This window comes from Thermobia domestica, chromosome 14 (genome assembly GCF_964235325.1).
Source record: "Thermobia domestica chromosome 14, izTheDome1.hap1.1, whole genome shotgun sequence".
In the NCBI taxonomy this organism is placed as follows: Eukaryota; Metazoa; Arthropoda; class Insecta; order Zygentoma; family Lepismatidae; genus Thermobia; species Thermobia domestica.
In genome coordinates this window covers 82,211,251-82,227,362 of record NC_137467.1, presented here as the reverse complement: position 1 = coordinate 82,227,362, position 16,112 = coordinate 82,211,251, and the positions used below count along the sequence as shown (strand labels likewise).

At 34.8% G+C, this 16,112-nt stretch overlaps 1 long non-coding RNA gene across 1 annotated transcript; it reads left to right on the top strand.

Moving 5' to 3' along the window:
* Positions 1 to 414: 414 nt before the first annotated feature.
* LOC145670639 (uncharacterized) lies at positions 415 to 15,221 on the top strand. The gene is made up of 3 exons (XR_014128365.1): positions 415 to 551; positions 3,636 to 3,720; positions 13,749 to 15,221. It is a non-coding gene; the product is annotated as an uncharacterized LOC145670639 (long non-coding RNA).
* Positions 15,222 to 16,112: the final 891 nt, after the last annotated feature.

The following is a 16,112-nucleotide window of genomic DNA, read 5'->3' as shown; positions in this document are numbered from 1 at the left end:
AAAAATAGATAATGTTATTCTACACCTGAAAATACGAATCGGAAGAATAATCAGTTTTGCCATCCATAGAAATGACAGTGTGGCCAAAATTTGAAGTACCCAAAAATCTTGGTTAAGTCAGAGACTAGAAAAATAAACTGAACGGTAATTGATGACTTATCATGATATCTGTCTTCCTTGTTAACTACTTTTTAAATATTATTTGTATTTATTTGGAAATAATTTATTTTGTAAAATCTTATGTAAGTTATTACAAAATAAATACAAAATAAGAAAAGTTGTTAGCTTTTGAAAAATATTTAGTAGTCTGCCCCTTAAGTCTTTTATTATTTCACTGTATAGACTAATTAATATTTGTTTTTGTTACTCTTCAATAACTACTTCAATATAATTGGTGTTTTTGTATACCTATTTAGATAGAACTGGAAGATCAGATATTACAACTTGTATCAGACAAGAAAAAGCTTGTGCGTATGATTAAAAATGAAGAAAAGGAAATGGACGAACTTAAGAGAAGACTTGCACTGGTCTCTGATCTAAGACTAAGGAGGGTATGTACATGTGAATCCGTTTCTTTCTTTCCGAAATAGTTGTTTTCATTCTACTAATACCTAGTCATTTCATTATATGCGATTGGATTATTATCACTCTAAGAGCTATTATAATAAGAATTGTAATGTTATAGTACGCGGCACCCGTACTGGCGTATGACCCTGAGCGTTGCTCTCATGTTGACCAACCTAGTTGCAGTGACATTACCAGCGCAATGAAGTGGAAGACTGCTTCGGCCGAAACTAAGATAGAAATGTGACGTTTCGGACGTAAGACAGTAACGAATATATTTCTGAGAATATAAGTGAAACAACCATGTTTCTAGCTTATTTTTAAGTGTTTTACGGCTGTTTTATTTTCTCTGATTTCTTACTGTCGTTATTGCTTTCTTATAAAACTTGATTTTATCAACAAGAATTAGCTTTAAAAGATTAATTTTATTACTCCCCTCAAATTTTAAATTTGCGTCAGTTCTAAAAGGAATGTACAACTACAACTCTATAATGCGTCCTTTTAGTACTACTGTGTAAAACTGTTTGAGGACACTAATCTCAATAAATTTTAAACTTACATTATTAGGTTATAACAGCTGTTCCTAAACTTTCTTCAGCAAAATCCAGGATCACCGCAAAATATTCAATGATGTAATATGATTATTAATTTTTAGGTACATTATAATTTTAAATAAATTTCAATAGTTTATTTTTAAGTTAAATCTACCTAACTGTATTAAATAAAGTCCCAGTAGTAAAGAGCCTAGCACAGACAACACTATTTTGGTGGCTCTAGAAACCCAGATATTCGCTAGATAACATTGGCATTGCGGCATCCATCTAGCCTGTTGTGAGGACAATTGGGGAGCTGCTTTGAAAAAGGAAGTAGCGCAGTCCGATCTAGAAAGCCAGCACTAATTGTGAGTAGAACCAATGCGCTGGTGATAATCAATGATGATTTCAGAAGACTTTTTTCAATGAGACTTTGAATAAACTCGGAGGGGGAGGTTGAAAGTAATATTGTTTTGTTTAGACTGAGGCCCGTCTTTCAGAGCCGGTATCTGAAAATTAAAACCGGTACGAGTTATCATTATTGCCTTTTATTTCTTTCCTTTATTTTTTTTTCCATTTTGGTATTGGTAAAAGGGGATTTGGATAAAGAAAAGGAAACAAAACTACGAACAGGAAACAAAAAGACAAGACAAAGCAAACAAAACAAAGAAAAAACTATGCAAACTCAACTATCGGTTAATATAATTTCAAAATTACTATAACCATTGAGCTTGACACTAACATATTCTAATACTAAACTATGCAAAACTCAACTATCGACTAATACGATTTCCAAGAACCCTAGCATATTCTAATACTAAATTGATTGCTAATCAAATCAAAGTTATCAAAATCCCATCTGATCTACCCTATCATTTCCTACCTCTGTTTGCTATTTTTATTTATATAATCCTAATCCTACAAATATTTAGTTAAATACTTCTAACTACCTAGTTGCTTCTATTTTTGGTATTTATATGTCTATATTATTATTATTATTATTATTATTATTATTATTATTATTATTATTATTATTATTATTATTATTATTATTATTATTATTATTATTATTATTTTATTGTTTTTACTATTATTATAATTTTTAAAACTATTTATACGTTATTTCTTGATTTAACTTGGTTAAGTCCATGTTTATTGGCTATGATTGTTATGTTTTAATTCTTTAAATTTTCTTATGCTTCATTTATTTATTCTGTTTCTTATTTATTTTTGTTTATTTTTTGATTAGATGTTTATTTAGTGTTTATTTTTTATTAATGTATAATTCTATTTATTTTGGTGGACTTCTTCTTCTATCTTCAGGTTTTCCCTGTATGAGCTTGGTTTTCAACTGCTATTTCAGATTTCTCTCCTGTGATCATATTTAATTCTTTCATTATTTATACACTGGTTTTCTCCTGTGTGTTTTATTTAATTTTGCCCATTTTGCACACTAAGAACACTAACTTGACACTTAATCCACATTCACCAAACCACACTAAGCTACACTAGTCTACACTAATCATTAATGCATTCCTCTTGATAGTCCTTTGGGTATTCATTTATTGAATGTTGTCGTGGTTGCAATAGATTTTCTCCAGGTAAATAGATTTTCTCCAGGTAAATAGATTTTCTGGTTTGAGGTCTAGGGCCCACTCAGAGTACTTAGTGTGGACCCTGGTCCGAGGTATCCTTCCATCTCTGCCGATGTAGGGATCAGTCTTTATTAACATGCCGTAATTGAGACATTCACGAAGTCAAACTTGTGAAATATGGGGACACAGTCACAACCAACGTGCACACGTTCACACCAGATGAACCCGCAACCCGAAGGAAAGACACACTTCCAAAAAACTCACTCTAGTGCGTCCGGAGTTTCGCTACAAGGCACCTATGCCTCGGGAAGCACTAGCACGATCACACTCATCCCCCCCGGCAAATACGGAGTTCCTGCATCTTCCATGAGACATCCTGATGTCTCCGGTCCAGAGGAGAAACTGGATTCCATTCATCCTTCCACATTAATTCTGCTCTTGTTTTTCTTGTGTTTGTCTCTATAGAATTGTTCTTTCTTTAATTCCGAGTAAGGGTCTATTATTTTCTTTAGGATATTGTAATTTTTTTCGTTTCTCATTATATCAGCTATCGTCTTCTGTCTTATGTCCACTCTTTCTTTAATAACTCCTTGAGCAAGGAGTATCATGATGGTGCAATTATTGTGCACAATGTTGCCAGATATTATTGTTCTACACAGTTCAGATTCCTTACAAACGATTCTTTCTACGGCTTCGAAACTTCATTAATAAGGAACATCAAGTTATTGATCGGAAAATTAGACGCTGTAGGCACCAACCATCTAGAAGATAATAAATATGGTAGTCGTTCGGGGTCCAAGTCCGTCTGAAAGTGGAAAGTCTATATTCTTGTTTACTTCTACTCTTAAAGAATTATATAAATATTTGTTACGTTTAAAGTTGTTAAGATCCTCCCTTACTCTTCTGAAAAACTAGTAGTGACCATAAAGTTTTTATGTTTCAGATTCAGTGGGAGAGGGAGCAGCTAAGTCAAGAAATTGATTAAACAAGTAATAGTCAATGATAAATAACAGTGATTGAAACAGAAGGTAAGAGAATTGTTTAAAATGACGAGTTTATTTATGTTCTCACAGCTTCGTAGAATACTTTTGAATCTATTTGAGTTAAAGTTGAATCTAGCGCTGTTTGACTAAATGTAAGAATACTTTTTATATCAAAATTAAAAAAAATACAATCTTTCTAACTCACTCGACCCTAAGGATTGTATTTATATTTTCATATACAGTAAATTGAGGTATACAGTATATGTACGAAAATTAGATTTTGTTTCCCCATATATCACAGGCTTCTTATTTTATGAGTGATGTTTTTCTGTTACTTTTCAACATAATTTCAGTCTACTTCTACACTAAATTTGTAGTCTTCGTCTTAACTCAACTGTCAAAGAGCTATGAGAACACTTTTGAGGGATCTCATTTAAGCATGAACTCCATTTCAGTGTAGAAAACTGCTTGAACAAAAACCTTTCAGGTTTAAAAACAACAAGAAATAACCGAAGGTATAACCAAGTGGGGTAGAGCGGATTAACAAGCAGTCTAATATTCTTACGTATATCTAAAACGTTTACCATAATTTGTTACGTAGTGCCTAACAGACATGCTTTGCATGAGCATGCTTCCAGGTTCATTTCCCGGTGAGGATACATTCTTAGAACACAAATCTCACTAGCGATTTCAATAAGTCTATTGTCTTAGTAAGTGAATCCTGTCTCATACAGCCTTGATTCTGAAACTAATCATCCAGTCTGTCACCATATCGGCTCCATGTAATAAGCAAAACTACTCAGTGAAGACCATAACTAACTGTAATTTCTTTGATCTGCTCTGCGCTTCTAGAAGTTATCGCTTGAACAATACTTCCAACTGATGACTTGTACAGCCACCAACAAAATTATCTCCACCATGACTGCTGTATTTCCATTACATGGGGTCCAGATCATTTGCAGTTGTGAAAGCGCCTGGGCAATGCAACCCAACTTACATGAAAATTTTCTCGGCACTGACAGCAGTTGGTAGCACTCAGGGAGGTGTTTATGCAGGTAAAATTGTAAAGTAGGTGATTAATGAAATTTCTCCAGTCTAAGATGAATCTCTATGGTTCGGATCGTGTTGCCCAATGAACACCATATATTAACATGAATATTGCTGTGTATGTAATGTATTATTTCATTATATACTATGTGTTCAGAGAAATAAAAATACCGACCACACATGGATCAGAAAGTACTTGAAAGTAGATGAAAATATCAAATGTAGAAAAACTGCTGGAAATAAGTGTTTGAAATTCATTGCCTTTATTGACAGATCTTCTGCAATTATCCTCATTCCAATATCTTTTTCTATACGGGGAGGAAGTGATCTTGCTTGTTACACTGAATATGCATTGAAATTGGAATTGAAACATTTTGAAAAAAAGTTTGAACATGGTCATGATTTGATCCTGGGTCCGCAGAGTAGAAGTTCAATGTGCTAACCACATCCCTACCTCGTCACTTCATCTTACATCCAAAGTATAAGGTAGTTAAAATCGTTTCATGGAAGATAATACACAAGAGACTAATGCTGGTATAAGGAGACGATCCTTATGTGAATGTCACAATGACTTACTCGAGATTTTCTTTAACTCAAACACAGATATATATATATATATATATATATATATATATATATATATATATATATATATATATATATATATATATATATATATAAGACCTTCGTCAACGAGAAAAATATCACGAAACGTTTTTCAAGTTGAGACTACGTCATCATTTTTAACGATGGGCACGAAGGGCACGATTTACATTACAATTCTTCCTCACCTTAATTTCAATTTGTAAAGATAAAAAGACGTCAGAATTATTTTTACATTTTTTGAATTGTATCAACACGTGTAGAAATAGAAAGTACTATTTTTATCTTCCGTAACTCTCAGGTTATTTTCGTATCTAGGTATGAGGAATTTGAGGCAGAGTGGCAAAACATGAAACTCCTATGGCAGGGACCCCGGTTCGAGTCCTGTCGGGGCAATTACTTTTTCATTATTGGAAGGTGTTGTTTACGTAATTGGTATTATAATTCGGTTATTCGTTTATTATTATTATTATTATTATTATTATTATTATTATTATTATTATTATTATTATTATGGCAAACTCGAGACTTGGATACATATTTTATATTTTAAGAAGTTTCTGATTAGATTTCAAGTCTTTTTGTTGAAGAATGAACACATCCATTGTAAGGGGTTATAGGAGGGAAATATTATCATGCTGTTTTTTGTTTCTTTGTTATATTCACGCAACACTAAGCCTATATACTACATTTCACCGAAATCGATGAACTTCGCGTATTAACAACATTTAAAATATCAATTTGTCGGAAAAGTCATGACGTATTTGAGAAAATAGGAGAAATGATGATTTGCGGATATACTAGAGATGTTCGGATCCGTGCAGTTGTTATGTCATGAAAGGCTAAGAGGTTGAGCATCTTGTGTATTAATATTACTTTTTGTTTAGTTTGTCTTTACAGACATGACAACACATAGAAGACAGGAGTCCCAAAATAAAATTTTCACCACATTTTGTTGTTTTATTTTAGGAAACGGTAGAACGCGCGAAGTCTTTGAGAGTTTTACTGTCCTTAATCTTAACGTGTTTCTGTCTCTGTTCTTGAAGAGTTACTGGAAAACTAATATGAGTAAAACAAGTAAAATTAGGAAACATATGGTGCTGGGAAAGGTTCGTTAATTCAATTAATTAAAAAAATATTTAAGTGTTCTGAAATACCGGATTGCAATCAAGAAGAGTGCCTGACCAGCGCCATGCCGTGGAAAATCAGCACCCACAGCGAGAGTATACGACAGCTCTTAGCATGTATCAGGGAGTTTGCTAGACCAGCCGAGAAGCGCAATGGTTGGCGCGGGTCGTAAAAAAGAATTTCAAAAATAAACCTTTTTTTCCTTTATTTTGAGCGCTTGTATTACTTTTCTTTCTTTTCTTTTATTTTCCTACCAAATTTTATGACCTTTACTTCGTTGTTCAAGGCTGTCGCCCTGCTCGACCCCCATGTTGGCAGGGCACTGTCTCTCAAGAATTCGAAGCCCTCTAAAGGCCAGTTTCTCCTTCATCTTTGCATCCTTGCATCTTTTTAATTTAAAGTTGAATTTTCTGGACTACTTTTTCTATATAACACTACAATTTTATCACGACTGAAATCAGAGTTTCGTCATTATTACATTGGAATCGTAAAAGTATGCAATTTACTGAATTCGACGCACATTTAGTTTTTTCCTTCTCCTTGAACAGTGATGTGAGAGTAGTGGCTTAAGCATTAGTTTCACACTGTTAGGGTCGCGGGTTCGATTCCAATGTAATAAGGTCATAAGGTTTTTGGTTCATGTCCGTCCCCGGGTATTTTTAGTGTATTTTAGGCTCAACTTAATGTAAAGAAATCACGCATATAGATGACTAAGCATATTTTAGGGGAGTAATTTTGTGTTTCACTGACGTTTCGTCACTTCTCTGCCGCTGGTTGTATAATTTTCAAAACAGGAAGTGGGGCCACAGCAGATCGTCACTGCGAGGCCCCCAATTTTTGGTGAGATGTCGCTAGTTGCCTGTCGGTGGTTCACCGATGCTTACGGTATGGGGGTACTTACGGTATGGGGGTAAGATTTAGTACGTTTTCTAAGCATGGTGACTAACTTATCCTGAAAACGCAAATAGTGTCCAGAACACAACACTCAAAAACATACCGAATTGCTTCAAGAAATAAACTGTAGTGTCTTTCGAGCTCAACTTGAGAAGAAACGATGAAGCGAACCCAGGTATTGTAACGTATCTTGGTAATCTAGTGCAATATATTGCAATGTATGTGGAATACACCCATTTATTAATGAACTTTATCTATGTATAAGTGAAAATGAATGTTGGTACAGAAGTATTTCTAATGAAATAATTATCACAGATCGTAAGATTTAACAACTTCAGTGTTCCTTAGCAGCCAAATAATGAAATTTTCTTGCACTAACATGTAGAGACTTTTATGTTCTTAGAATGAAAGTATTAGATTTCGTATAGAGGGAACAGATTTGGCCCTAGATTAGATAACTTGTTAAAAGTCAACAAGGCTGGAGGCTAAGCAATTTGTTTACATGAAATATTTTTGATGAGATGATTTATTTTTTAATAAAACAGCTCAAACTATCGTTAATAATAATAATAATAATAAGAAGAAGAAGAAGAAGAAAAAGAAATAAGATAATTAAAATACCAATTGCGTAAACAATACCTTCCAATAAAAAATAATTGCTACGACGGGATTCGAACACGGGTCGCTGCAATGTAGTTTTTGCTTCACACTTCGTCACAAATTCCTCATACAAAGATAAGAAAAAATAGTAGTTATGAAGATAAACATAGAACTTTCTATTTTTCCACGTGTTGAGAGAATCCAAAGAATGTAAAAATAATTTCTATCGTGTTTTCTTCTTTAGAAATTAGAAGTTAAGGTGAGGAAGAATTGTAACATAAATAGAGACTATTGCTGAAGACGATGACGTAGTCTCAACTTGAAGAAGGTTTCATGACATTTTTCTCATTGAGGAAGATCAATATAACTTGTTTTTGAGCTAAAGAAGGAAATCTCGAGTAAGTCATTGTGACACTCGCATAAGGAACGTCTCCTTATGCTATCATTAGTATCTTGTGTGTGGTTTTCTATGAAACTATTTTAACTAGCTAATACTTTGGCTCAAAGACGAAGTGAGGCGGTAGATAAGTGGTTAGACATTGGACTTCTATTCAGTAGACCCGGGTTCAAATCCCCGCTAGGTCCACACTTTTTCAAATATTTCAATTCCGATTTCAATTTCAATGCATACTCAGTGTGACAAGCAAGATCTTCTCCTCTCCAGAAAGAAAAATATGTTGGAATGAGAATAATTCCAGACTTTCTGTCAATAGAGACAATGATTTACAAACTTATTTCCAGCAATTGATCTAGATTTGATATCTTCATCTACTTTCAAGCATTTTCTGATTCTTGCTGATCAGTGTTTTTATTTCTATGAACATACAGTATACATGTACCGTATAAATGAAATAATACATTACACACAGCAAAATTGAGATTAATATATGTAGTTCCGAATCGTAGACAAAACGCGCCGCAGCATAGATATTTGTCTCAGAATGAAGAACTGTTTCATGCGCCATCTACTTACAATTTTACTTGCATAAAGGCCTGGCTGAGTGCTACCAACTGCTGTCACTGCCGAAAAAAGTTACGTGGAAGTTGGTTTGCATTTTTCCAGGTGTTTTACAAACTACAAAGGATCTGGACCCCATGTAATGGAATTAGAGCACTCGGGGTGACTGTACACATCAGAATCAGTATCTTTCATTCAAGTAAATGGCACGATGAACTTTTCTGCTTACAAGGAACGGACGAAATTTCTTTGTTGGAAGTAGAGAGGAGGTTTCTCATTGCTTAAACTGTTTTCTACTGGAGAATAAACGTTTCATCTATTGTTATTACAGGTACGAACATTTCCTCACCAGTTGCAAGACTATCGTCAATTGTTGTGTAAGAGGTTTCTTCCCCATATATAACAACAAGGGTCGTTCAAGGTTGACCGGGACTTTTATTTCTTTAGAGGAAACAGATATCACAAGAAGCACCAAGCTATATCAGCAAGTATTCTCCGAGCGTCGAGGCACCGTTGCCATCGTTGTGGCAGCTCCCTGATTCCTTTGGCGTAGAAAGAACTTGGTTGTTGTCGTAGCTACTGGAGGACATTGTTTCGCAGTGCTTCGCTGAGTGCTTCATCTGTTGTGAATTTTTTCCCTCCCAGATGGTCTTTAAGGGGTGCAAACAAATGATAATGATGACGGATTGCAACAATTCATCACCTTCGGCTCGAAACCGATTCAGAAGCTGTTCACAGACCGTCATGCGTATCTGCTTCTGATCAAATGTCAGCTGGCGGGAAACCCACCTTGCACAGATTTTGCGGAAACGTAAGTGGTCCTGGGTTATCTTAACACTCCCGACATTGATATTCACCTCGGCAGCAATATCCCGCACTGTTACTCGCCTGTTCACAAGAATCATTTGCTCAACACGTGCGATATTCACTAATGTGACTGCAGTCTGGCGAATATGTCCATGCTCTTCATTTGTCACCAGCTACCGTCATTCGGGAAACTGTTCACACCATTCGTACACTCTTGTTCGTGACATCGTTTGTTCATCATACCGTGCTCGCCATCTTCTGAAAATCTCAGCTGGTTTAACTTTCTCCTTCACAAGAAATTGGATTATACACCGCTGTTCCACCATCACAGACACAGTGCTTGTCGCCATGTTCGCTGCAACTGCTACGCATGCGCCAAATACGTCATGCCGGGAGCTGGTTACTCGAGAAGGAATAAATTATGTCACTCGCAAGTTTCATCGTGGTCCGGCTATTCATCGATTATTTATGTACGAAAAACCCGGTCAACCTTGAACAACCCTTGTATTAAAGATTCTAACCTGAACTGATCTAGAACAAGCATAAGTGTTATATCTCAATTGTTTAATAGGTACCATCAGAGAATTCAATAACGTTAGAAATATTCTAAAAAAATGTGCTATCTATCTGTTTGTAAACGCAACACTAATGGTTTCTGTGTTGTGGTGGCGTAAGTTGAACATCTAGGCAATAATAAATCTTCAGTGGATTTCCGCCAGTTGTTAGAATCACAAATTATTATTCTGAGTGCACGGAACACTGTCTTCACAAATAGTTTTAACTGATAAGGAATATTTAAATTTATTATTACAATTAAATGAAAACAGAATTCTTTAATACTAATAGTTTAAAGTGATGTATATTTTGTATTTTTTAAAATATATTTTATTTATTCTTTTATTACCGCAATTTAGGCACCAATAATAATTGGCGTGTTTCAATTACATAATATTAACATTTTTGATATATTTTAAGATATTTGATTAAATTTGAAATGTTAAATTGTAAGAATTAAATTTGTTAATAAAATATGAACAAAATTGCCCGATTTCGTTTTTGAGAGAATTGTTCAGAAATAACTTATCTCTTTTGCATATTTTCTAGAAAAATGACTTATAGCCGAATGACATAACTACACTGCATTAATGTAAATTACCAAAGAAAAACTATTGTCCAGGGATCAATATATATTATTATTATTTGTTTGCTGATTGAAACGACATTTTTTCTTTTACCTGCAACAATCCCTTCCTCGTTCTACCGAGCTTTGATAGGGGTGAGAGTAATAGAAAGTTTTATTTTTGCAAGCTGTTTCCCCCTCCCTTCTCCCCGCATCTACACTAAATGCTGTACATTTCTTTCTCAGCAATTGCTACATTGTTGTTCAGTTCCCTACAACATCTGGTTTTATTTTTAGCAAGCCACGTGATTCTTCACCTCTCAAAATTGTGCCATCTGCCACAAGTTTGTATACAAAGCACACTGCACCAGAAAACTGCTCTGCAAAGACTGTCAGGTGTAATCAAAATGCCATGTGTGACAGGAAGTACTTCTAACAAAGACAGCATATTTCTATGTATAAATTTCTAATGTTACAGTACTATAATTCAGTTATTGTTTCAAAGTGTGACGAGCCGCCACTGGCAGTGTACACAGCGTATAAAATTTACTGTAATATAAAGAACAATTAGGCACATTGCCCTTTTCATTGATGCTGGAAATTTTAACTCCCTGAATCAAATTTGATATATCTTTTTTAACAAAAAAAAAAAAAAAAAAAAAAACACGCCTGGATCAAAATGACCGAAGCCTAGCACTTTACGTAACATTTTAAGCTTGGTACTCTAGAGATCTTGTGTTTTTGGGCTATTTTTGAGACTTTCAGTCAAGCAGCTACTGCATCGTCACTATTTATGCTAGGATCATGGTTCATACTTCGTTCTCTTCAGAATAGAGCTGGCCAGGAGATATACAAGGAGATTGAAAATTGATGTCAAAGGGAAAATTTTGAGGGGAATTCTTTTGTTCAACTTTCGGCCCCTGGCCCCCCTGTGTGTACGTAGAGACCTCCAAAAAATCTGATAAATAGTACTTGGTAAACTAAGTGTCTGTACCAAATTTCAAGTTTCTATCTTGAATAGTAAGGGCGGGAGAAATTTTATCAGGAATTCCCACCATGCCCAAAACTACCACAAAACACCATGATCTCAGGGAAAAAATTTCCTGAGACATACCTAATTACCCTAGGGTCATGTTTCGCCCATCATTCCCTTCAGAATAGAACTGCCTTTCAGACGGTATGACTCACGTGTCTCTATCATGTATGTAAGGCGGGAAAATCCCAACCAAAGGGATTTTTTGGGACTAAAAATCCCTTTTTCAACTTTTGCCCTTCTGGACCCCCTGTTTTTACGCAGAAATCGGAAAAAAATTCTGGTAAATACTACTCGGTGGACTGAATGTTTGTGCAAAATTCCAATCTTCTACGTGAAAAAATAGGCCCGCCAGGAAAAATTTCCCGAGCATGCCCCACTTTTACCCTATACAGAAGTATATTTGGATAAAAATTCACTGAGACGGCCCTTATTGCCCTAGAATAATAATTCGACCGTCATTCTCTTCAGAATGGAACTGCCTTTCAGACGGTATGACTCACGTGTCTCCATCGTGTATGTCAGGCGGGAAAATCAAGAAAAACGGGATTTTTTGGGTCTAAAAATCCCTTTTTTCAATTTTCCCCCCTCTGGACCCCCCCCTGTTTTAATGGAGAAACCTGAAAAAATCTGATAAATACTACTAGGTAGGCTGAATGTTTTTGCACAATATCAATCTTCTAGGTGCAAAAGTAAGCCCGCCAAAAAAAATAAATATATACCGACCATGTCCCATTTTTCCCTATATAGAAGTATATTTTTCAAAAAATCCCTGAGACGTCCCTAATTATCCTAGGATAATGATTTGACCGTCATTCTCTTTAGAATGAAACTGCCTTTCAGACGGTATGACTTACGTGTCTCCATCGTGTATGTGTGGGGGGAAATCCTGAAAAACGGGATTTTTGGGGTAAAAATATCCCTTTTTTACCCATTTGCCCTTCTGGTTCCACCCCTGTTTTAACACTGACATCGGAACAAAAAATCTGGTAAATACTACTCGGTGGACGGAATGTTTGTGCGAAATTTCAATCTTCTACGTTCAAAAATAAGCCCGCCAAAAAATAATGAACATAGGCTTAAAAAGGGAAAAAATACATTTTAAGATTATGACGTCATCACCTCCCATGTCTGGACGCAGGACGGTCTGAAACCATACGTAGTGTCTTCTACTATGTCTCTGGACTTGGGAAAAAAAAACCGCACGAAAAAGCTCAAATAGAAGAGAAATAACGCAATGTACCATGAAAAATGCGTATGGTACAAAATGCACCATAAGATCCCCAAAGGGCTAAGGGTTAAAATATTGGTGTGGTAGTGTACGATAAAATATTTTGTTTCTATTTCTACATATTTACTTGCATTAACACGAAAGGTAGAATTTATCTTTCATTAGTGACTGGGAAAAAGAAATAGATTAAAAAGGAAAGTAACTTCTCAAACCCACATGTCTTGCATGGTATGTATAGAGCAGTATCTCATACCGCAATAAGCTGCGAAGGACTAGGTTTTTAACTCTGGAAGTAATTGTGCTATCATACAGGAACTAACACTTTAGTTTAACTCAAAATCAAAATTGAGTATATCAAAAAGTGAAATTACCCTTCGTACACAAACTGTTTGTAGATATTTTCAGTTCTTAGGAAAAGTATGTTGTTAGTATAGTATATAACATTTATGATATCTGATGAACTGTTTATTGTGATATGTTTTTATCTGAGTAAACATCTTAAGTAAGAATTTTAGACTGGCTCTTGCAAATCTAATATAATTATTTTAACCACAACTAACTGTTTAGTATAACAATATAAGTGAACAGCTGTTTGAAATTATATTTCAAATTTACATTACAAGTGCTCACAAATTATTATTTACCGTTCTAGAAAATTTGGTGATGAATCTACGGGAGCCAGTTACCTACGACTCTGAAGAGCGCAGATATGACTCCCATGCCAATGGAATTCTCAGAGCTCCACCTCCCAGATGATATTGTCTAAGCGTCCTAATCAGAACTCAGATTTGTCCAATTTAAAAAGGAGCTGCAGAAATTTCAAGAAGGAGTTAACTTTCTAGAACCATAAGAGCATCAATGGATTTCTCTAAATCTAACGTTAAAATGCCTTGAAATCTTAAAATGCCAAAAGCTGACACATAATAATCAGATATTCATAATTAAAGATGTTATGAGATACTAATTTTCAGCGATCAGTACAAATTTAAGTGAAAAATAGTGTATCCTTAATATATACATGTAGTGCGATTTGTTTTCTTGCAAATTAGTAATGAAATAAATCAAGACATTGATAAAACATATTTTAGGATTTGCTAAAAATTCAGTGTATTGGACATAATTATTTACAGTAAGTAGTCATTTATATTCTTAACCCTAGAACGGGCGGGCTGGGTCTGTGAGACTCATCTACACATATTTTTAAAAATTTCCGACTTAAAGTTAGCGGTTTGAGTTGTAACTTCGTATACCTTGCTGAAACTCCCGATAAGAAACGCTAGTGTCGCAAACCAGTTTGAATTATTGTTAGGTTGCTTTTAGTAGAGCTATGGTCGGGTCTGTCAGACCCGTGGGTCTGTCAGACCCAACACGACCGCTCACGTAACTTTTTATTGCTAGTGTAAAGAATCTTGCAAGAAGTTTATTTTTTTTTTATTGTGATTACTTATTCGACATTTTTTGAATTTGTATATACGAACAACATTTCAGCTTGCATTACGAGCAACTTTAGAACATATTGGAACGTGAAACCGTTTCTGTGAGTGAAATACATAGAATTTTATATGATGATGAAAGTGAACTGGATGATTCCGATACAGATCCTGATTTTGAATTATTTAGTGACCATGATAGTTCCATATTTATGATGAAATTGACTTAGAAAACGGCGAAGACAAGAAGCTTGCATAAAAACATATTACAGCAAAACTAAGGATGGTGTAGACTTTGTTGATGCTATGTACGGTGAATACACAGGCGCAAAAGGAACCAGGCGTTGTCCATTCTGTCTTTTTTCGCAGTCATGAACATTGCCGTACTGAATGGATATCTCACTTTCAGGGCAAACCAAACAAAAACGGCCAGATGGGATTATCTCTAGAAACTAGCGGAATCTCTGGCAACGCCTTATGTGATGCAGCGCGCAACGCAAAGTCTCTCCCTTGAAAGTAGGCTTCTTGCAGCAAGATTTTCTGACTTCCAGGTGGACAAAAGAGCTTCTTAGGGGATAGGAAAGAGGTGAAGATGATACAGATGTAAGGACAAAGAAACTAAATATCATTGCACAGTATGTAAAGCATGGCTATGTTTGAATCTCGCGAAAATGACCTGTGATGAATGCTATGAAAACTAAGAAAACTTTACTCCTTCACATTCAGTACATTTCAATATAAATGGTGCCTTAGGTTATGTTAAATAAACTTATAAGTGCCCTTCATAATATTACTTATCTATAACAACATTTAAACAAGTATTATTTTTTATATAATTAAATAAAACTCGTGTAATTTACTAAAAATTGTGTAAACAATTACAATAATTTTTTCAAAAAATAAGCTTACACACAGTTTAGAGCTGAAATGCTTTTTCATGTTTTAGAAATACTTGCAATTACATAAAAGTATGTTTTTATTTTTAAAATATCGTTTACAGATTAATTATGCAGTTTTATTTTCTTGGGTCTGGGCAATTCCACGACAAGGTAAATCTTGACATTATTTTTCGAAACCTGTCTAAATAGAATATTACCTTATGTGAATAGTAGAAAAAACTTTGAATCATTTGAGCCTGGAAGAAGGATTCTCTTTTTAAAAACAAAAATGAATTTTATAGTGCCTATAACATAGCTCACGACGTGATTCGTTCAGATGATTAATTCGTATCTAACTTGTCAACACTAGATTTGGCGATGATATTTTGTTAGAATACCACAGATGTGCCTGAAAGAAGTTACAAGACCTATAGTCTAACTTCAGCTGAAATTTTTATTAAAAGATAACATTTTGTGGGCTTTTTCTCCAAGTTTATGTATTGCTTGCTGTTGTGACCCACCCGTAACGGAAAACATCTGAGAGTTTATCATGGTAACACATGTATTTTCTGATTAATTGCAATTCCTGATAAAAGTAAGCAATATTAGACTAGGTTTCCTTTGTAAACATTTTAATAGAGGAAGCTAAAACATTTTAGGAAATATTTAATTATTTTAAACTGTCCCACCCGTAACAATTACGAGGCG